Source organism: Budorcas taxicolor, chromosome 11, assembly GCF_023091745.1.
Source record: "Budorcas taxicolor isolate Tak-1 chromosome 11, Takin1.1, whole genome shotgun sequence".
NCBI classification, from domain to species: domain Eukaryota; kingdom Metazoa; phylum Chordata; class Mammalia; order Artiodactyla; family Bovidae; genus Budorcas; species Budorcas taxicolor.
The window spans coordinates 127,776,755-127,800,247 of NC_068920.1; positions in this window are offsets into that span (position 1 = coordinate 127,776,755).

The window sequence follows — 23,493 nt, forward strand, 5'->3', positions numbered from 1 at the left end:
GGCTGTGTCAGCCCCTTGCACCTGACACAGTGAGCCAGCACAGAGGCAGCTGGGTCAACACCTCTCATCACAGCTGCCTGGCTGAGGTGGGGCCATCATGCCATTCCAGAAACCCAGTGGAGGGGGAAGTGGAGTCACTGGGCAGGTGGGTCTCCTAGAGGATTGCACAATGCAGAACCTGCCCCCAGAGAAACGGCCCTGCACCCACAAGACCAGGAAGCCCCTTCTGCCAATGGATGTTTGTGGATAGACTCCTGGTCCCTGGAATGGGCATTGTTCTGTGGCCCAGGTACTGACCTTAGTGGCTTTGTGGCTCCCTGGTATTCATCACCTTGAACCCTTGGTCCCCTGGAAGTGCGAACGAGTTAGGAGGCTGGCATGTGACCGAGGGAAGTAAGAAGTAAGGTGGCTTCTCAACTGGCAACTAGGACTGCTGGATGCCCCCACTGTGGCCTTTCAGACCATCATGGTGGACAGTGAGGTTAGGTCTCCCTGTTACCATTGTCTGGAAATAGGAGGTCCCTGGGACCTGGGTCATGGTCCTCACTTGATTGGGTTTGGTGTTCACTTTGGCCAAGTCATTCAACGTCTATCCCCCCAGTGAGCGTCAGGACAACCTGTAGGACAGACCATCCGCTGTACTCCACCATTCTGAAAAACAAGGAGCTTGAATGGCTAAATGGCTTGTCTCAGGCCCAAGCTGCCCAGTGCATGTAAGGGCATTTTGCAAATAAAGGCAGGGAAGCAGGTGTGTTGGGCTCAGAGAGGCATCCGGCTAGGTCCTGGGGCTTTGCTGTTGATGGCCTCTGAAGGGGGCAGTGATCTAGCGGGCAATGAGAGCTGATGGCTAAATATCTGAGAATTTTCTGAGTTAGTCTTAAACCAACTGGTAGCTTGAAACCAGACTTGGTGGGAGCATTTATACCACAGAAATTGGCAAATTCTAAATCAAGCCCCCCTTTTTCTGGAAAGCCAGCTTGTCATCACATTCTTGCCTGCAGACCTTGGTCACTCTCTCTGGGGCAGGCAAAGCACCACAGCCAGTGATTAACAAGCTTCTAGCATCTCCACTCCTGCCCAACCGCTTGTGCCCAAGTCCCTTCTCTAGCCCCCCTTGCCTCACGCTCCCCCACAGCCCTTATTCTTCTGGGTCCTTGGACCTGAGGCCCTCCTCAGCGAACCCCTTTAGGTTAGCTCTCCACACAGTCCCACCTGGGGTCCCCAAGACAAACACACAGGGGATCTCATGGCTACTAGGCGAGCTGGCAAGGGTTGAGATTAGGGAGGTTCTCTCGTGAAGATCAGGAAAATGGTGACCTCAGTTCTCCAGCTCCCTTCAGCCTTGGGAGAGGCCCATCCCTGGAAGACCTCAGAACCACTCAGGAACCTTGGGACTGCTGTGTCAGTGTTGAACTGATGCGCAGCCCAGCCGGGGCAGGACAGGCGCCACTGCCTCCTCCCAGGACCTAGGAAATCGTGGTTAATTATTGACAAATATAGGTATTGGGGCGGGAACACCCTCATTATTACCCATTGGCATCTCCAAAGTGTGCTTGGAGGCAGGCACTTATCCCAAGAGGAGGTAAATCAGGACAATAAACAGAAAGGGTTTACGGGGTCCCCACCCTCCACACCCCTCATTGAGATTTTGGGGCTCTGAGCTCTGCTGGCCCCACTCCCTGCCTCCCCTTTGCCATCTCATCCCTCCCCAGCCCTAGGGGTGGGGGTGGGGTGGCGTGTGATGCATTATAAGCCCATGAAAGGGCCCATCGGGGGCCCCTGAGAACTGAAGCCCTTGGTGAGCAGTGGGAACACCCCAGAAGCCTCATTCCCCTTCTCTTTACTGTTTCTTCTGCCTGACCACTGCTGGGGCACAGTGGAACCCAGAGAGGAGCCCAACCCCTCAAGTTCTGAGATTAGGGGGTCCTGGGGTGCAGGGTGGGCAGTGGGGGGGGGCCTCGGAGGGGACCTGGGCATTCTCCAGGGGACCTGGAGGTCATGTTGAGCAAAGAGCCTGGAGACACCCTACAGATTTCAGGGTGAGACCCAGATGTAACACCAGGAGGGGCAGAAAAGGCGCCACCAGCCCTTGCTGTGCCCTGATAAGGGGCTCTGCAGCTCCTTTCCAGCTGCCTCTGGCCGGCGCCCCGCACTCCCAAGATCAAGGTCACCCTGGAAACTGGATGGGGTGAGAGCAGACACGAATTTAAGGAGTTTTCAAGGCAACAGAGAAGGTTGAGGGGAGACAGAAGGTGCACTTTTTCTAAGCGGGGACGGCTTGATGAGCATCCAACCTGTGAAGTCCCAGGGACTCTGCTCTCAGAAAGGCCAGGGTTGGTCTGCTGTGCTGCTGACTTTAAATTCCCAGTAGTTTGGAACAAAGAGCCCCATGCTCATTTTTTCCAGGCCCTGTAAATTAGGTAGCTGGTTGTGTCTCCAACCCATCTGATGGGACTTCACACACATGGACATATACACACATGCACACCCTCCTTACCACACATCACACATATATGCTCAGTCACTCAGTTGTATCCGACTCTTTGTGACCCCAAAGACTGAAGCCTGCCAGGCTCCTCTGTCCAAGGAGAATTTTCCAGGCCAGAATACTGGAGTGGGTTGCTATTTCCTACTCCAGGGGATCTTCCAGACCCAGGGATGGAACCCACGTCTCTTGCGTCTCCTGCTTTACCACTAGCACCACCTGGGAAGCCCTCACACATATACATGTGTCCACAAAAACGCACCTCCCCACACACTGTGCTCACATCCTGCGCATGCAAAACCCACACCAAACACACAGTCACACTATAGTTCTCAGCTCAAAACAACTAAGCAATTGTGTAACATGCATATAGAGCTCAGCCCCCCCCTTTCATTTCACAGATTTTTTTGCACACACATTTACACTAAGTATTAAAACCAAATTTATTGGAGGCATCTGCAGTTTATTAGCCCCTGGGCATACTTACTGGCCCAGAAAACTAGGCAGGTCCCATCACTGTGGCTTACACGCTAATGAAAACAGGATACAGCTGGTTAACAGCCTGATTTTGAAGAGTTTAAGACCAACGTGTGTGTGCAGGCTGACCACTTGAAGCAGCCCCAGTCACAGCCACACTGCTTCGAAAGTAGGTCACACCGCCTTCTGCCCCCACCCACTGCCCTCACTGTGTGGGGCCAAAGACACGATTCCCTCTGTTCCTCCTGCCTCCAGGCTCTCCCACCACAAGCAAACTCCCCCAAGCCTGGCTCGCTCCTTGCAGCTCCCACCTGGCCCATTCCTTCCAAGACCCTGTCCTAGGGTTGATGTGAATGTGGGGTTGGGGAGGGTTGATGGCACAGCTCCTGGGAGGTGGGGACCCAGCAGCTTCCGGTGTCCTGCCTCAGTGTGTGGTGGCATCAGGTCCTCAAGCTGAAAAGAGGGGCAGAGTGGTGAATTGTGCTCAAAAATCTAGTTAGGGATTCAGATCAGAATCCAAGGGCATCTGGGTGGGCTCTGACCAAAGCCAGGCATGTGGGGAAATCCACGGCACTGGCAGGTGCCTGAACCCCAAACCACAGCCCCTGGATGCCAGTCCTGCTGTTCTGAGTGGGAATGCCACACCTGGCATTCACATCACCTGTGGCCAAAAGCGCTAGGGCAGGATAGCTTTTCCTTGTGTGTTTCCCACCCTGGGTCCTGGGCACAGCTCGGGGACAGAGTATTCCTTCCCCGGGTCCCTGCCCCTGTTCTTCACTGTTCCAGAACCACCTTCTCCCATTTGCGACCCTCTCGACACTCATCTACCTCCTGGTTTAAAAGCCTTCCACCTGGATGCCACCCCGCTCAACCCACCAGCTGAACTCCCCTTGTCAGCAGCCTGCAAGACCATCACATTGGAGGGTCCCAGAGAAGTTTAGGGAACAGTGGTCCCAGGCCTAAAGCCACTGCCAGCCCTCCAGACCCAGGGTCAAGGCCAGGGCCAACCAACAGTTGGTCAGAACAAGTTTCTGGCTGACTCCCTAGAAGTTCAATATGCCAAAACCAGTTCTTCCCCTGTTTTTATCTCTCAGTCAACTATGAAGATTACTTAAGGTGTTCGGAAGACCTCCCCACTCCCCTCCTCCCAACCCAGACCCTCCAAATTACGCTCCCGCCTTCTTCCCGATTCCTGGTGCCCCCGCCATGGACCAAACCCTCACCCCTTCCTTCTCTTATTTCTGCCACCCTCCCTAGGGGCAGGGGTTCTACCTGGCAACAGGGACTGACTCTAAGGGAAGACCCCAGAAGATCCCCCTCTTTCCCATCCCCATGGTCCCCTCCATTTAACTGAGGTTGGTAGCAGGACTCATCAGGTAATCCAAACAGCTCTGGAGACATGAACTCACTTTTAACAAACAGTCCTGAAATTTATGAAACATTCACAAAAATCAAAGTATACAGATTGTAGTCTCCAAGTACAAGTGGGTTTCTAATGACATCAGGACACTCAGCTTAAAGCTAGACACGTGGAGGACTTTTGTCCAACTTAAAATACCTCAAAGGCAGCTTTGAACTGATCCCAAAATAGCTTTAATTGCTGCTAATGATAACTGGTATCTTGAGGAATGCAAACATATAAAACAGCCTCGGCACAGGAGCTGCTGCTTTGGAATCCACTGCCAACTCAGCTTTGCTCCTGACTTATAGAAGATGGGGAACAAAGGGTGGCCCCTTCCGTCTGGCGTGTCAAAGTGGTCTCTGCCTTACCATCCAGAAGAAGGAGGGGAAGGCAGGAAAGGGAAGATGGAAACGCCAGAGGAGCTCTGACACGGAGGGAAGTCTCCAGGTTATTGGTAGCAGCAGTAACAGCCATTTATCGAGCACCTACCCTGGGCCACACACCATGCTGGTGGCTGCAAGTGTGTGTAAGGCTCTGAGTCTAGTCTGAAGCTAGATGGGGATGGGCAGTGCCGGAGAAGAGGGTTGATTCCATTCCAGACCTATTTCTTGAGGCTAACTCTGCTTCACGTTGGGTGATGAATCAGATCTGAGCCCTGCCCTCACAGAGTTCTCAGGTAAGTGGGGAAGAAAGACTCAGACACGGGTGCCCTAATTCCACAGAGATGAGAATGGGAGGCAGGCGAGATGGGGGTCCAAGGAGCACTGGGCACCTCATCCCACCAGAAATCTACTAGTGTTACCCAAGAAGAACAAAGAGTAAAGGGATGCTAGAGAGGAGGGAATGAGCTGAAACCAGGGAATGAGGGCAATCACACATCACAAATTCAGATGGACTGCTGTTGCTCTCAGCTCACTCTGTGCAGGGGTTTGGGGGCAAAGGCCCTCGGGCTAACACACAAGACAGAAAGGCAGTTAGTCTCTAGATTCAGCAGTCCAATTGAAAATATGTGTATGAACATGGAAAAAAGACTGGAAGAAAATACTAGTTTGGCCAAAAAGTTGGTTCAGGATTTTTAACATCTTATGAGAAAATCCAAGCAACCTTCTTGGCCAGCCCAATACAACAAAACTAGAACAGTGCCTCTGTCTGGGTGGTGGGGTCATGAGGACCTTAATTTTCTTCTGTATTCATTCTGAGAATATATTCTCTAATAAAAAGATTATTTAAAAATAAGCAAACTTGTTCTTGCAAGTTCTATAAGTTTAAAATTATTTTCCAGGAAAAAAGTTTTTGACAGGGAGTATATGAGAAATCTGTTCCTTCCACTCAGTTTTGCTATGAATCTAAAACTGCTCTAAAAAATCGTCTACTTTTTTTTAATTTTTAAAAGGTACTTAAAGAAGGGATAATAATGTTGCCAATAGTAATAACTGTTGAAACTAAATGATAGGTATGAGAGTTTGAGTTTCCCACAACTTTGGGGTGTCTTCAAAAATATTCCATAATAAAAAGTAAAATTGTAAATAAACAAGGGACTTCCCTGGTGATCAGGGGCTAAGACTCCATACTCCCAATGCAGGGAGCCGGGGTTCGATCCCTGGTCAGAAGATTAGATCCTACATGCTGCAACTAAGACCTTCCTTGCACAACCAAATTTAAAAAAAAAAAAAAGGTAAACCAAAACTCTGTGCCAAGACCATCTCCAGCCTGGCCTGCCCAGTTCTAGACCCACTGCCTGGCAGTCTGTGTGTCACCCAGTCTTGGGCACTGGAACCACTGGTGACCCAGGACAGGCAGGGTCAGTGTCCCTTCTGGGCATCCTCTCCCCAGCCCCAAAGCAGAGGTTCTCAGCTAACTCCTGTCCGCAGCACCACTGACACACGGGCCCTAGGCTCCAGGCTCAACACTGCTCCCCGTCAGCGCCCAGCCCCCCAAACTCATGGCAACAACATTAGCCTTGACCGTCCTGCCAGGGCCACCACCCAGCTTCCTGCAGGCTGCAGGCTCCTGTCCTGTACTCTTTCCTCATGGACTCTCCTCCCTCATCTGAGTCAGCTGGCACCAGGCTCTCACATCCTAAAAATGAGTCCCTCGCTGGCCCAGCATCCCCCTTGGTTAATGACCGTTCCTCTCCTTCCTCCCCAGTCAGTTTCTAGAAGGGCTGGTCCACACTCACAGGACCAAGGCCTGCACGTGCCCCACTGTGGCTCAAAGCCGCCCGCGTCCCTCTGTCAGCGAGCTGGTCCACCTCGCACAAGGCGCCGCACAGTCTAGAGCATCCTTGCTTCCCTCTGTTTCACTGTGTCCACCACTCGCTGCCCAAGCCCCTGGCTTCTGCCCCCTCCTCCCTGAGCTGCACCCCTGCCAAGGACATCCGTGGCTGCATCCCAGGAGCCCCTCAGGGAATCTGCTTTTCCTCCTCGGTCTCTCCTGCCCCACTGGTTCCTGGGACCCAGGTTTTTTTAATCTTGTGCCCCAAAGAGCACTCCCCTAGTATTTCATGGTGCCTTTCTCGCCGAGGCTCCCTCTACTGCCCTTCCCCTGTCCTTCCACACTCTCCCCAGCCTGTACCCCTGACCTAACTCTCTGCTCCACTGCCACACACACCCCACAAGTCCACTTTCAACACTAAACACATTGTCTTCCCAGACCTGCTCTGCCTCACGTGTTCTTTCTTTATCCGGGCAAAAGCACCACGGTGGAGCCAGTTTCCAAATCATTCATCCTCACCGCCCGCCTCCTCTGCTGGCTCCTCCTGAGTCCCTACCCCAACTCCCACACCCACCTCCGTCCCCACCCCCATCCTGGGCCCATCTGCCCTCTACACCACTACTGCCCTTCTTCAAGCCCAGCTACTGTAATAATTGCCCCACGGGTCTCCATCCCAGCTGTCCCCTCCCTGGTAGCCCGCTCTCCTGGGGATGCCAGAGTCCTGAGATGGAAGGCTACTCATGTCATTCTTCTGCCCCAAATTCCTCCATGGCTCCTCAGGCCGAAACCAAATCCTGACTCTCAGCAGGGCTTGTGCCCAGTTCATGGTCCACCTACACCAAATGACTTGTAGTTCCCCAAACATGAGAGGCTTTTTCATGCCTTTTCACAAGCCTGTCACTTGGCTGGGCAAGCCTTCCCCACAGCCCTATTCTCTAGGTGAATTCTAACTCTTCCCTCAGAAATCAGCTAGGTTACTGCCACCTCCTGGAAGTCTTCCTTGATTTCCCTGACAGACTTAAGGTCTCCCTCCTCTAAGCTCCCATCTCAGGGACTGTAGTCTTCATGCCATCTGCAAACTTCCAGAAGCCAGGGCCAGACCAGTTCCTAGTTGGGGCACCAGCATGATCTAAGCATGAAGGACGTGGTCTTTGAGGGTCTTTACTCCTATCATTCCCTCTGCTCATCCATCCGCTAGACCCTGCTCACCTTCACTCTTTTCCCCGGAAGCACTACCTGCTCTCCCTCAACAACTTCCTCTCCTCTGTGACTTTGCAAGTCAGGCTAGCAGTGCTGTCTTCACCAGGTAGACTGGTGTTATTCAAACTGTTACTGTTTTGTCTTCTGGGAAGACAATGTGTTTAGTGTTGAAAGTGGACTTGTGGGGTGTATGTGGCAGTGGAGCAGAGAGTTAGGTCAGGGGTACAGGCTGGGGAGCCTACCAGGCTCCTCTGTCCATGGGGGTTCTCCAAGCAAGAATACTAGAGTGGGTTGCCTTGCCCTTCTCCAGGGGATCATCCCAACCCAGGAATCGAACCCAGGTCTCCCACACTGCAGGCAGATTCTTTACCATCTGAGCCATCAGGGAAGCTGAAGTATACTGGAGTGGGTGGCCTATTCCTTCCCCAGGGGATCTTCCCAAGACAGGAACTGAACTGGGTCTCCTGAACTGCAGGCAGATTCTTTACAAGCTGAGCTACCAGGGAAACCCACATATATATATTATATACATATATATATATATATATATGCAAAATGCATTTACCATATGTGATACACTTATGTTTTCTATTTTACTCCACTTTTTCTTTTTTAAATGCTGGTAATGACACACTAAATTAAGCTCCCAACCATGAACTGGTCCCCTGCCCTCACCATTTAAAACCTCTGCTGTAGCCAGTGGGGATCACTAAAGGTTTCCTGCAAGGGAGCAACATGATTAGAAGGGTGGGTTAGGACAGTGCTTCTCAAATATATGAAAGTGAAGGCCCTGGGCATTTACAATCCATCCTATACTTTACTTTAAAAAAATAAAAATGAATTATTAGAAAAGAAAATAACAAAAATATAAAAAATAACACAAGCCCCTATTTGCTGTAATTAAAAAATATCCTTTGTAGACACTGTGGAGTGATGTCAGAAGCATGCTGAGAGGTAGATGCTAGGCTGGGACCAGAGATGTGAGGTGACTTTGCCAGGCCTGTTTGCCAGGTAATGCATTTGAGCCCTTGACACGTGCCATACCTGCACTGCCAACCTCTCTCCCAGGGCACTTCCAATTTGCACAGTCTGAAGGGCTTTGCTAAGGCGACAAGCACAGCTATGCAGGCTCCTTGTCTATGGATCCACCCTGCTTACATTCGAATCCCAACTCAGCCACTAAGCAGCCGTGGGCCATGGACAAAGGACTTAGCCTCTCCCAGCCTCCGTTTCCTCTTGGAATCATCCTGGGAGATTAATAAAACAATCTGTCCTGCAGGGAGGGGCCCAGAACTGGAACCTGGTTGACACCCCTGCTTCTGACCCTCACGGTTAGGATTCTACTGTCCTGGTCCCCTGTCTTTCTGAGTCAGCCTCATCCTTGCAGGTCCCTTCTCTGCCCCTCACCGACCACTGCAGCCAAACCACCTCAGCTCCTTGCTTCCTCTCTGCCTCATACTCTCAGAAGATGGCTTGCATCCTACAAGGCAGAGAGAATAGTAAACCCCAGGTTCTGTCCACTCCCACTCCTTTCTCAGGGACTCTGTACCCATCAGACTAATCCCTCCACCTGGGCCTCACTCACATACCCTCCTCTCTACATGGACGGAGCTTCTTTCCATCGATTATTCCCTCCCTCTTCTGAGCATCCTTCCAAAGAGTCAAGTCTCTGATCACTCCTCAGCCTAAGGAAATCTGCCCTGTGGTGTGCTGATAAACGTTAAACAACAGACCCGCTAGAGAAAATAATGTATGCATATATACACGTATATGAGTTTATTATAAATTTTACTGACATAAAAGATGTTTAGCAGTTTATAAATAATAATAAAAATACTGCATTCTTTATTGTCAACTGAATGTAGCAAATGGAGTCTTATAGAATGCTTTCATTGATTTTTACCAACCCCCTGACTCCATAACCAACCTAAAATTATAATTGAAAAGTGAGTGTAGTTCCATCATGAATGGTGGTTGATATTTTTGTTTGTGCTATCTAGTAAGAAAAAAGTGAAACAATAAGAATATATGTTGGAATTTCACTCATTTGTCTATGGTGGGACCAACTTCCCTGCTGAATCAGATAATAGTTTTTGAATACTGGAAGAACATGTGTTCAAATTTTTTTGTGCCATTCATAATGTAGGGGCTACTGGCAAACCATACATTTAAATTTAATTTAATCTGCCTTGTTAACATTTCCTTTATAAATTTCTTATGTCTAGATAGTCAACAATACAATAATCAAGCTCTGATTTGTGGTATTTGTGAATTTCAATGGTATTCCCACCATGGCCAGTTTCAAGCTACCAACAGGATGTCCCTGAGTACAGAGCTGGGAAGAAAAGCACAGTAACACAACATTATATAGTATTTCCACAGGCATAAGAGGTGAAAAAAAAAAAAGCATAAACAGTAAAACCTAGTAAAATTCTTCAGAGATGATGAGTTTTGAGTATTTATCTTTGTTTTTAACAGAACTTATTTCATTGTAATTTTATTTAGCTTAACTTTTTAATAATAGCTAGGTTTAGCAACTGCCTCACAAAGTTCCTAAAAACTTAGGAATTCAGCCCTCAGGAGATGATCTGATCTGAACACATGTGGATCTGACCCCTCCTTCCAGCTCTGCCTTGAATGGGATCCCCAGAAAGTTCTCCCAGCCTGGTGGCAGCCCCTTCCAATGTATAAATTTCAGGTCCTATCTTGTAAGCAAAACTGAACTAATTTTCTTGCTCTCAAACTTGCTCTACTCCAGGGCTACCATCTGGGTGAAGGGCTTCTCCATCTACTGAGGAACCCAGGCCAGAAACCACTGTGTGATTCAGTCTGGTTAGCCCTCAAGGGTCAAGAGAAGCCCACAGAGAAAGGCATGATCCAGAGGGATTTTAATCAGCACATTGAGAAAATCTGATAAATGGTGATGCTGATAAATGGTGATGAAGGCAATGGGAAGTGATGAAATTCTTCCTTATCCAGAATTACAGGCCTTTCTGAAGGATCAATTTGAGAAATATAATGGAGAGATACAGAGTACAGGATTAAGTGATGGAATCAGAAGTACAATTTAAAAATGCTTAAGGCACGGTGATTCTGGGGAGAGGAGTGGACAGCTTAGGAAGGAATGCAGGAGTGCCTGGTAACAACTTGGAAGGGATGACTGAGGGGGCTGCCCGGTTCCTGGCCTGGGTGTCTTGGAGGACAGTGGCAGAACTCTCTGGAGACTGTGAAGGAATGGCTTTGTGGGGTGACTATGAACTCATCCTGGGGTGTTCTGGGTTTGAGGTCCATGTTCAACCAAATGGAAAAGTCCCTTTGTCAGTTGGATATTGGAATCTGGACTTCAGGAAAAAGTCATGATCGAAAGATGGAATTTGAGAGCCATCAACAGACCAGTATTTAGGAACCATCTCCCCTTGGAGAGAGGGAATTGTCTGGGCAGAGGACCCCACCTTAGGCCTGGGGACACCAGGGTCGGAGGGTTGGTCATGGGCCCAGAGATGGAGAAGCAGTGAGACAGGCAGGAGGCTGAAAGCAGAGTGGGGGCCAGAAAGACAGAAGGGGTGACAATGCTGGGAGGAGGGCATGCTTAGCACTGGCCAAGGGTGGGAAGGATGGAAGTTATTGCTGAGCATTTTAGCAACTTGGTGGCCCAGAGACAGGGGTCGAAGGAAGGCCAGCTGGTGAGGACAAGGGCAGGGCAGTGGAGGAAGGAGAAGGTTGGGAAGAGGGGATGCTGGCTCCCAGGAGCGTGGGGCCTGAGGGGGACAAACGAGGGAGGCGTCCACAGCCCCGCTGGAAGGGTTAGCCTTGGGCGGGCAAGGAGCTGTGTCTCAGGAGGTGTGCAGGGGGACACCAAGGCAAGCCAGGAAGGCGGGGTTTCCGTCCAGATTCCCTGGGAAGCAGATGCGGAATGGAGTTAGGAGTGACCAGATTCAGTGGGGAGACACCTGTGAGAGAGAGGGAAGGGGAGCAGGAGCAGGCAGAGAGGGCTGAGAGCAGGCAGGAGACACCTCACACTGGGGGAAGAAGAAGGGGGCCCCTCCCTGCCCTACGGCTTCAGCACTGGGGGAGCTTGGGCGCAGCTGCCCCCACACCCCTCGGCCCCCTCCCAGGGCTGAGCAGTGTGCCTCCGTGACGGCCACAGCAGGGGCACCCCATCTCTCAGAGACGTGGGGTTGGGGTTGTTTGGCAGGCGTGTGGTGGAGAGCTGATGGGTGGAGGATGGCGGGGAGGGCTTGGGACAGTTCCAGGGGAGAAGGAGACTAATGCTGGAGGCCTGAGGTGGCTGCGTGTGGAGGCCTGGGGTCTGTAGTCACTTCAGTACCCCCACGGGGGAACGAGGATGGCAGGAGGCTGGTCTGTCCTGGGCCAGATGTCTAGCCCAGTCAGTCAGGGGCAGCGGAAGGACAGAGGACCAGGGGACGGCAGGCTGGGGGAAGAGGGTGCCTGACGTGATGAAAGGGTCTGGGCCTCTGGGAACGGGAGGGGAGGATGGGTTAGGGTGGGTGCTGGGGAACTCTGTGAGGCTGAGGACGGGGTGATCGAGTCGTGGATGAAAAGTCTGTGAGGGAGAAGGCTGGGATCAGAGCGTGGGGACTGTTTCAGAGCAGAGGTGGAACAGTTCTCGGCCATGACAATGCTGGGTGGCTGAGGAGGGCACAGGGCCACGAGGCCAGGCTGCTCCCAGGGTGTGGGGTCGTGGACTGACGGCACGTTTGCAGTCCTGTCACATCCCCCATCAGCTGGCGGCCTGTGGCCCTGTGCCTGGTGACCCCCTGAGCCCCTGGAGCAGGGCTAACCCGAGGCACAGAGCAGGGCTCACTCTCCTGCCAGTGCTCCCCTCAGGGCGATTCCAGGCTAAGGCTTGACCCTCAGGCACGGTCCACCCCAGCCAGAGGCCACGGAAGGTTGAAGACCCCCATCCCTGAAGGGCAGAGCTCCCTCAGACGAGACACTAGGGTGCTGAGAGGAAGTAAATGTGGGCATTAACAGAGGACCTGACTGTCTCGAGGCACTCAGGGAAAGCTTTCCACATTTGAGATCTGAGGGAAAAAAAAGGGGTGCCCTAGGTGAAGTTGGGGATCAAGAGGAGGCTCACAGAGAGGCCCCACTTGCCCAGCAGGAGCCCAATCTGCAAAAGTCCCCTTTTCTTCCCGTCACACTGCCTTCCCTCAGGGTTTTGAAGGGCCCTTGTTACCTTCCACCACAGGCCCCTTGCACGTGCTGTTCCTCACCCCAGCAAGTTCCCCTGCCCCTCCCCCTCCTTTAGGGAATTGCTGAGTTTGGAAAGCACCCAGAATTACTTGAGGAAGGCTCTATAGCAGATATCCTTGAATTTGCCGCACGCCTCACTCAGAGGCAGAGGCCAAGTCTGTGGTTTTTCTCCCCGGGGTGCCATGTCATCATTGGGAAAGTGTGGGCCTTGCTGAGTGATAAAGGGGAAAAGAGTGAAGCTTGAAGGAGACATGAGCCTGGAGGCCCCTCACTGTGACAAGCACAAAGTAGATCCCCCGAATTATTTGCTGAATAACTGATCAGTTGGGCCCGGCCTCAGTTCAGTTCAGACCTAACATTTATTTTTAAGATGGCAGAGTAGAAGGACATGTGCTCATCTTCTCCTGTGAGAACCCCAAAATTACAGCTCACTGCTGAACAACCATCAACAGGAGAAGGTTGCATTCCACCAAAAAAATATACCCCACATCCAAGGGCAAAGGAGAAGTCCCAGCAAGATGCTAGGAGGGGTGAAATCACATTTAGAATCAAACCCCATACCTTCCAGAGACACTCAGAGGGCTCAAACAAAACCTTATGCATAGCAGGAGACACCACAGAGACTGAGCCAGACCTGCGTTTGAGTGTTTGAGTGTCTCCTGTGGAGGTGCAGGTCAGCAGTGGCCTGCCTCTGGGGCAGGGGCTCTGGGTGCAGCAGACGTGGGTATGGCATAAACCCTCTTGGAGGAGGTCGCCATCAACCCCACCATAGAGCCGCCAGAACTTACACAGGACTGGGGAAACAGACTCTTCGATGGCACAAACAAAACCTTGTGTGCACCAGGACCCAGGAGAAAGGAGCAGTGACCCCACAAGAGACTGACCCAGACTTGCCTGTGAGTATCCAGGAGTCTCCGGTGGAGGTGTGGGTTGATGGTGGCCTGCTACTGGGTCAGGGGCACTGAGTGCAGCAGTGCGTGCATGGGACCTTCTGAAGGAGGTCGCCATTATCTTCATTACCTCCACCATAGTTTGGCCTCAGGTCAAACAACAGGGAGGAAATACAGCCCCACCCATCAACAGAAAATTGGATTAAAGATTTACTGAACATGCCCCATCAGAACAAGATCCAGTTTCCCCCTCAGTCAGTCTCTCCCATCAGGAAGCTTCCATAAGCCTCTTATCCTTATCCATCAGAGAGCAGACAGAATGAAAACCACAATCAAAGAAAGCTAACCAATCTTATCACATGGACCACAGTCTTGTCTAACTCAATGAAACTATGAGCCATGCTGTGTAGGGCCACCCAAGACGGATGGGTCATGCTGGAGAGTTCTGACAAAACGTGGTCCACTGGAGAAGGGAATGGCAAAGCACTTCAATATTCTTGCCTTGAGAACCCCATGGACCATATGAAAGGCAAAAAGATAGGACACTGGAAGATGAACTCCCTAGGTTGGGAGGTGCCCACTATGATACTGGAGATCAGTGGAGAAATAACTCCAGAAAGAATGAAGAGATAGAGCCAAAGCAAAAACAACACCCAGTTGTGGATGTGACTGGTGATGGAAGTAAAGTCCGATGCTGTAAAGAACAATATTGCATAGGAACCTGGAATGTTAGGTCCATGAATCAAAGTAAATTGGAAGTGGTCAAACAGGAGATGGCAGGGCCCGGCCTCAGTGGCATATTTAATGTCCATGCTTCCCCACGAATAATGAGTTCCCCTTTGACTGGACTGAGCCAGGGTCAGTAGATGCCCTGAGGCCAGAGCATATGTTGGAGCCTGTGTGCCTCAGGACACAGGGGGTTATACCTGTCCTTGCTCAAAAATTACAGGAAGTTGCTAAATGGGCCAAAAGAAGAACCTGCACACTCGATGCCCCACCTCTAGCTGTTGCTTCATGAAAGGTCAAAACAAGCAAGATAAAATCTGTCTAATTCACAGCTCCAAAGAGACAGGAGTCAGAAATGTGACCCACCCGTCCCCGTCTAACTCCACCATGTGGCCAAGAGCGGCCCAACCAGGACAGAGACCCCTGAGGCGGCCGCCCCAGCTGTGCCAGGGTTCCCGGGTCTCCGTCTTTACACTCTATTCTGGTCTCTCGTGAGAGCCAGACCTGGTTTCATTTCTGGACAGTGGGCCTGATTGCTTTCATCTTCTCTGACAGAGGGTCGAGGGTACGTCAGGGAGGACTGGGGGCCCACAATCCTCCAAGCCCTGCTCCCAGCCCACTGGCTTCTCAGACGAGCTTCAGTGATGCTTTTTCTTGGGAGCCAAGCCAGCCCCCGAAGGCAATGGCACCCCACTCCAGTACTCTTGCCTGGAAAATCCCGTGGACAGAGGAGCCTGGTGGGCTGCAGTCTGTGGGGTCGCTAAGAGTCGGACACAACTGAGCGACTTCACTTTCACTTTTCACTTTCATGCACTGGAGAAGGAAATGGCAACCCACTCCAGTGTTCTTGCCTGGAGAATCCCAGGGATGGGGGAGCCTGGTGGGCTGCCGTCTATGGGGTCGCACAGAGTCGGACACGACTGAAGCGACTTAGCAGCAGCAGCAGCAGGCCAGCCCCATGGCACGTCACTCCCTCCAATCTGATCTTGAGGAGGCAGCGGTGTGCAGGGCGGCCTTCACCCCTACCCCGGCCCCAAGAGGCCAGGCCCCAGCCAGGAGTCTCTCTGGGGCCTTGAGGCAGAGTGGGAGCCCTCAGGCAGGCCATGGGCCCAGAGCAGACTGATTCTTTCGTAGGGAGGACAAAACAGAACCAAGGCATACCCTCAGATATGAAACACATCCCTTCTGGAACTTGACCCTGGGTCTTTGCCCAGAGGTGATTTTATATCATTATTTGTTGAATCGTCTCCAGAATTACTTGAATGAATGAATGAATGACAGCGACACTGTCAGGCTCCTTCAGAAACCTATACGTCTCTGGCTTAAGGAAACTTTTTACCAGCCCTCTTTGTTTTTTTCCAGAGACTCCCCCTCACCCGACCAGGGCACACCCATGGCAGACAGACACCCTTCTCCCTCAGGTCTGGAGCATCCCAGAGAGGAAGATGGCATGAGGCCTCCTTTCCTCATGGACGCTGGCTGCCTCTTCCCCACATTTCATGCCCACTCTGTCTCTGTCATTGTGCCCCGTGTAAAGCACACATAGAGAGCCCTCACCCAGATCAGCCTATGTGAAATCGTCTGGGGATAGAAAGTGCTAGAATACAAAACAAACACACAGACACACACTGAAGAAGCACAAGCTGGACAAAAATATAGGAATTAGATTTCACTGAATTTTTTTAAATTGTGGGATTTTCCAGTGTCTCAAAAGAAAATTACAACCCCTCCCCCCAGACAAGCATATATAAGTAAACAGCATAAAAACACTGGCAACAAGCCCACTGTGGGTGGGAAATCACCAGCAAGGGGAAGTCTCCTCCCCATGAGAGTTCTGTAATTGTTCCACAGGTGCCTTTCCTGCATCTCCAACCAGGGTGTAAGTTGCGTAAGATGCTGTCGAAAGAGCAACGGGGCCAAAAGGCAGGAACCTAAATGGCTGTGTGACCTTGGCTGAGCTCCTTAGTGTTTCTGGGCTGTCCTCTTTCCACCTGTAAAATAAAGGCTGGCCTTTAGAACTTCTGTTGTACTCACAGCGCCTGTCCCGGTACCACCTTGGAAGGGCTCCTAATAAATACAAATGGAAAGAAATGGTCCAAGACGATTTATGAGTCAATATAACCCCAAATCTGAATTAAGATTTGGATGAAGGTACCATTTCCCAACAAATTCTTCAGGAAAGCTGGATAGAGTGCATCTTTGGAGGATCATAAGAGATCTTCTCTTTTTTGACAACCAATTTTTCAGCCCCTGGGGTGAAGGGGAGAGAGGCTGCGATCAGGAGGAGGAACTCTGTGGGGGCAGTGGAGGCACTCCCGTGCCAGAGCCGCCAAGCGGGGTCTTGCTGTGTCACCGCACCACTGCAGGCTGGCCTGCACCTGTCTCTAGGTGGTGAGCCCCAGATGTGGTCACTGCCCGTGATGGGTACAGGATGACAATGCGTGTGTCTGCCCACTGACTGGGTGCAAGTCCAGAGGTAACCCCCACTCTGGCCTAAGGAGGAAGCAGGGGAGCTACCCTGGACCCCATCTGCAGAAACACAGGAGCAACGAGGAGAGCCCTCTGCAGGACGGGTGTGCAGGCAGGTCCTGGGCCTTCTGTCCAGGCAGAGACCCCAGAACCCTGAGAGATGCTCGCTGTCACCCTCAGAGAGCCCTTCTCCCCAGGAGTCCTGACTCTCCTCCCAGTACTCTCTCCCTGTCTGTTCAGGACGCAGCGGGACGTGAGACCCGGGAGTCTCCTCGGGAGGATTGTCCTAGACTGGTTCTCGGGATGGTCACACGTGCCTCCCAGGACATTTGCCCTCAGGTTCCCTCTGCCCCAGAGGGGACACAACCCAGTCAGCTGGAATCCCCAGCACAGAATCTAGAATTCTTAGCCTAGAATCCTCAGAGTCAGCCAGTACTGCCCCTCAGTCACCATTCAGCTGTGGGAAAGCTACCTGGCCTCTGTCTCCTCTCCTATAACATGAAAGATAGGACCAACCCAACACACATTAATGAGAATTAAATGATAGTGTACTGAGAGCACTGGCCAACCCAGAGCTAGAGCATATTTACCGTGAGGATTACTCAGAGCTGCACACCCCTCACAGATTAGACCAACAGCAGGCCTCAGGAAGGCTGTCAGCCATGCTGCTAAAGGACTCCTGGTCAGGTCACGGGACAGGGACTGGGACAGGCCAGGAACATCACAAAAAAGGAGAACGTGCCCCTCCCAGGGCTGGCAGACTCCAGGACGGCAAGTGTCCACGGCTGCTGTAGAGGTTATGAAACCACGCGCTCATTGCACAGCCAAGGAGACATTCTCAGAGACTATGGGTGACGTGCCAGAGGCCACGCTATAAGTTTGTGACTGCATTTGGGCAAGAGAACATATCTTCCAGTGTCTTCTCAGCATGGCCAGATTACCTTCTCAGAGATTAACTTGTGTTTCAATGGTTGTGTTCTTCCTCTCTCTTGCCATTCCAGGAAGGTCTTGGATCTGTCTTCTTTGAGCTTCAGGACCAGACACCTGATCCTGGGCACAGGAGCCTGACTTATGACCTGGAGGCAGAGGCAGAGCCTCACAGGGCACCAGGGCCCAAGCGAGTGGACAGCCCACAGGAGGCCACTTCCTGCGGCACCACAAGCCTCCTGGATTCCAGGGTGACCCTCACTGGGAAGGGCCCTAGAATGACCACAGTGCAATTTCCTCCCCCATCAGACCTGATGGGAGCTCAGGTGTGGAATGAGTTGATCTTGGGAGGGTGGTGGGTTGAGAGCCACACTGTCTACACAAGGCCCTGCTCAGTCCCCTTCACTACATGGTTCTCTCTGACCACATCACCCATTTGTACAGCGCTTGACCAAGTGCCTTCACAACTGTCCATTCAGTCCCTGAGATTCTGCCCATTAACCAGAGGGAAAAAACCGGAGCTCGGTAAATGGATTGCGCTCGCTCAAGGTCACATAAGTAGTAAGAGAAGCAGGACAAAACCCAGTTCTCCTGACCCCAAGACAGAGCTCTTGACAACACGTCGCTGCCTGTCCTGTCCTGCTCTTTGCATACAGCTGGTCTCCTGGCTGCTGGTTGAGCCCAGTCTCGGAGAGCACACCTCATGTCACCTGGTTCCACGACCCAGGCCAGGCCTCTGTGGGAGAAACAGGCCTGTAGGGGGGAATCTGGGGGGCCCACCCTTCCTGGGGACCCCTGCCTTGGTGACTTGGCAGGATGCAATGATGACTTTCTAGAAACATCTGACACTGGTACGATGTCAGCTTGGGTGGAAGCTAAAGGCCTAGACATGGACAAAAACCCCTACAGGTGACTGGAAACCAAAAACAAAAAGTACAACTGGCCACCAAATATGAGCAAATCTGTAAACCCAATAACAATTAAGAAATGCATGTTAGGGAAATTCCGTGGCAGTCCAGCAGTTAGGATTCTTCACTTTCATTACCAAGGGCCTGGGTTCAGTCCCTGGTCAGGGAACTAAGAGCCCACAAGCCGTGTGGCAAGGTCAGAAAAAAGCCTGTTAAAGTCACATTCCTAGTTTTACTCTTATGTCATTAGACTGGCAAAGTCTTTTTCCTTCTATACTATTCATGAGAATAAAAATGGATACATCTTTTCTACATACACACACAAGCACACACACACACACACACCCAAAGCCTTAAAAGTATTCATTTCCTAAATACAATAGGAATTTGAATTTTCCATGGAATGGAAAAAGAACATTAGTAAGCTATATATACCTATGGCTGATTCATATTGCTGTTTGACAGAAAACAATAAAATTCTGTAAAGCAATTATCCTTCAATTTAAAAATAAATGAATTTTTTAAAAAAAGAACATTGGTGAGAAAACTGGTCAAAGCCAAATAAAGTCTGGAGTTTAGTTAATAGTAGCATACCAGTGTTAACTGATTAGTTTCAACAAATATACTCTGGCTGGTAAGATACTAACATGGAGGAAGCTGGGTGAAGGGAATATGGGAACTTGCTGTACTATCTTTGCAAATTTTCTGCAAATCTAAAATTATTTCAAAGTGAAAGTTTTTTTTTTTAACGCTCACATTCTTTTACCCAGAATTTCACTTCTAAGACTTTATCTCAAAACTTATCAGAGATGTGGATGGACATTTACGTACCAGGATGTTGCACCAATTGTGATAATCACAGAAATATGGAAAAGAATACCCCCAAGAACAGCATGTTGAGTAAATAAGTTATGGTGCATCCAATGATGATAGAATGTGGTCAGAAAGAATCACACTATAATAATATGTATTGACATTGAAAATGCTTATAATAGAAGGTAAAGTGAAAGAATTAGGACACAAAACTATATATATTTTAAGCGCAGTACAATTTTTAAATGATGTACATAAGCAAACACACCAACATATTGATGTTAAAGTTATATAACATCATGTTAATATATTAATAGGTTATTAACATAGTTAATATAACATGTTAATATATTAATAGGTTATTAATATAATTAGAGTGGACCTAAGCTGCTTCTTGGACTTCTCTGGTAGCTCAGCTAGCAAAGAACTCGCCTGCAATGTGGGAGACCTGGGTTCGATCCCTGGGTCAGGAAGAGCCCCTGGAGAAGGGAATGGCTACCCATTCCAGTATTCTGGCCTGGAGAATTCCACAGACTGTGTAGTCCACAGGGTCACGAAGAGTCAGACACAACTGAGCGACTTTCACTTCACTTAAGCTGCTTCTTAAATACATTTATGTATATTATAAATTTTCTACAATGAATGTATATTACATTTATAATCAGGGGAAAAAGCTATCAAAAATCCCCAACCCATGGCAGTTCCTCAAAAATTTAAACACAGAGTTACCAAATGACTGAGCAACTCCACTGTGAGATAGGTACTCAAGAGAACTGGAAACATATATCCACAAAGAATAACTTCTATGTGACTGTACACAGCAATATTATTTATAATAGCCAAAAGAATGGAAACAAGCCACGCATCCCTCATGACAAATGAAATGTGGTATGTCCAGCCAATGGGATATTTCCCAGCAATAAACAATGAATTACTGACATGCATAACATGGGTGAACCTTGAAAACACTGTGTTAAGCGAAAGACACCAGACACAAAATGACACAGATTGTATGATTCTGTTCACATGAAATGTCCAGAATAAGTAAATCCATAGCAACAGAAAGTAGGTTAGTGGTTGGCAGTGGGGCGTAGGGAGTGACTGCTAATGGGCGAGGTGAAGAAAATGGTTTGGAATTAAATAGTGATGATGGTTCTGCTACTTTATGAATATACTAAAACCCACTAAATTATACACTTTAAAGAGTAAACGTTGTGGTTTGTGGATTATTATATCTCAAAAAAAAAAAAAAAAAGAGAGAGAGAAAGAAAAAGAAAAAAAAAATTCCCCTATCCAAATGCTACATTTCACTGCTTCTCAGGAATTCAACAATTTATTTTCCTTACTTTTCAAAGAAAACTCAAGACGGTAGAGCCCAGCTGCCCTCAAAATGCCAAGCCTTTGTAGGCAGAGCAGGTGGCCATCTGTTTATGGGGTGAATGGAATTCTGAGAAAGTAACAAGAAATCACTCCCCGTCAGTTCATTCCTTGAACCAGTTAGTGCTTGCTCCCTACCCCCCTCCCTCTCTCCCTCTCTCCATCCCTCAGGCACTAGAACCACCCTGCCCAGGGAACCCCACAATAAGGAGCTAATCCTTCAAGTTACCCTTCGAGATTGACATTCTCTATTAAATCTCCCCTATAAAGTACAAGTGTTCTGAGATTTTAAATGCACCACCTGTGTGGGAATTAACTGATGAGACCTCCCAACATACAGTTGGCTGAAAGGGAAGGCAACCCAGGAGAGAGAACTTCACCGAGGGTTTGCCGAGGTTCACAGCAGCAGGGCCTCCTGGGATGGAAAAGTCTTGGTGGGCGCGAGGGCACTGGTGCTAGGAGCCTTCGAAGAGGGAATGAGGACAAGGGCATCAAGGCAAGCACACCAACTTCCCAGTCCTGAGCAGCTAAATGTGCTTCTCAACCTATTCAGGCCTGGAGGCCTTAAAAGTGAAGAGGAGCAGAAAGGGCTGGCAAAGCCGGTGGCGGGCCTCTCCCCCAGGCCCTCCCCTCCCATAGCCCCATGGAAGGCTTGGCGCCTAAGGACACTTGGCGATCTCAGTACTTGTCTTCTCAATTTGTCTCAGTTGAGCCTCTTGTTCAGTTGGAAGGCCAAGTCTCCCACAGCCTTCCCAAGAACATAAGACAGGGCCAAGAGTAAAGTAAAAAGAGTCAGTTTCAAAAAAAGGCATACTTGAAAGTTTAAAAACTGGCCTGACGACGTCCCTGGTGGTTCAGTGGTTAACACTCCATTCCCACCACAGTGGGCATGGGCTCCATCCCTAGTCAGGAAGCTAAGAGCTCGCAGGCTGTCTGGTACAGCCAAAACAAAAATTTTTAATTAGAAAATAAATAAATAAAAAGTGGCCTGAGGTTTTTTCTGCAGGGTGTACAGAACTTAGCAAAGAGCAGGTGAGTATGTGGGCTGGAACCCTTGCGGAGGATGGGGCAGAGATGGGAGGTCCTGAGCAGTGTCGCCCTTTGAGTAAAGATGCTCTGCTCCTGCTTGGGGCCAGGCTGGCCTGGGTTGGGCAGATAGTGTGTTGAAATGAAAAACTGGTGGAGGACTTAACCTCACTCAGTATGACGGACTCTACGTCCATCCACATCTCTACAAATGACCCAGTTTCATTTCTTTTCATGGCTGAGTAATATTCCATTGTAAGTATGTACCACGTCTTCTTTATCTGTTCGTTTATTGATGGACGTTTAGGTTGCATCCATGTCCTGGCTATTGTAAACAGTGCTGCAATGAACACTGGCGTACACATGTCTTTTTGCACTATGGTTTTCTCAGGGCATATACCCAGGAGTGGGATTGCTGGGTTATATGGTAGTTTTCTTTTTAGTTTTTTATTGTACATTAACGCATATATGTACAATCTAGAAAAATGGCACAGATGAACCTATTTGCAGGGCAGGAACAGAAATCCAGACATAAAGAACAGACATATGGACACAGGGAGCTAGGGGAGAGTGAAGAATTGGGAGATGGGTTTTGACATATATACACTGTCATGTGTAAAACAGACAGCTAGTCGGAACCTGCCGTACAGCACAAGGAACTCAGCTCTGTGCTCTGTGGTGACATAGAGTGGGATATGGGGTGCGGTTGGAGGGAGGCCCAAGAGGGAGGGGATCTATGTATACACAGAGCTGATTTACTTCGTTGTACAGCAGAAACTAGTGCAACATTGTAAAGCAATTACACGCCAATAAAAAAATTAGTGGAGGAATTCAGAGAGTGGAGGAGGAGAGGGCAAGCAGCAGGTACACAGTTCTGCACATGGAGTTTAGGGACTAGAAGGGGAAGATTCTGTTGACAAGTACAAGGGCTCTCCACAGGTGCCTAGAGACCAAAGCCTCCCGTTCATCCAACTCAACAAATATTTATTGAGTACCTACTATGTGCAGTCAATCCTAAAGGAAATCAGTCCTGAATATTCATTGGAAGGACTGATGCTGAAGCTCCAATACTTTGGCCATCTGATGTGAAGAACTGACTCATTGGAAAAAACCCTGATACTGGGAAAGACTGAAGGCAGGAGAGAAGGGGACGACAGAGGATGAGACTGTTGGATGTGATCACCAACGTGATGGACATGAGTTTGAGTAAGCTCTGGGAGTTGGTGATGGACAAGGAAGCCTGGCGTGCTGCAGTCCACGGGGTCACAAAGAGTCAGACGCGACTGAGCAACTGAACTGAACTGAACTATGTGCTGGGCACTGTCCTCGTCTCTGGGGACACAATCATGAACGAGAGATTAA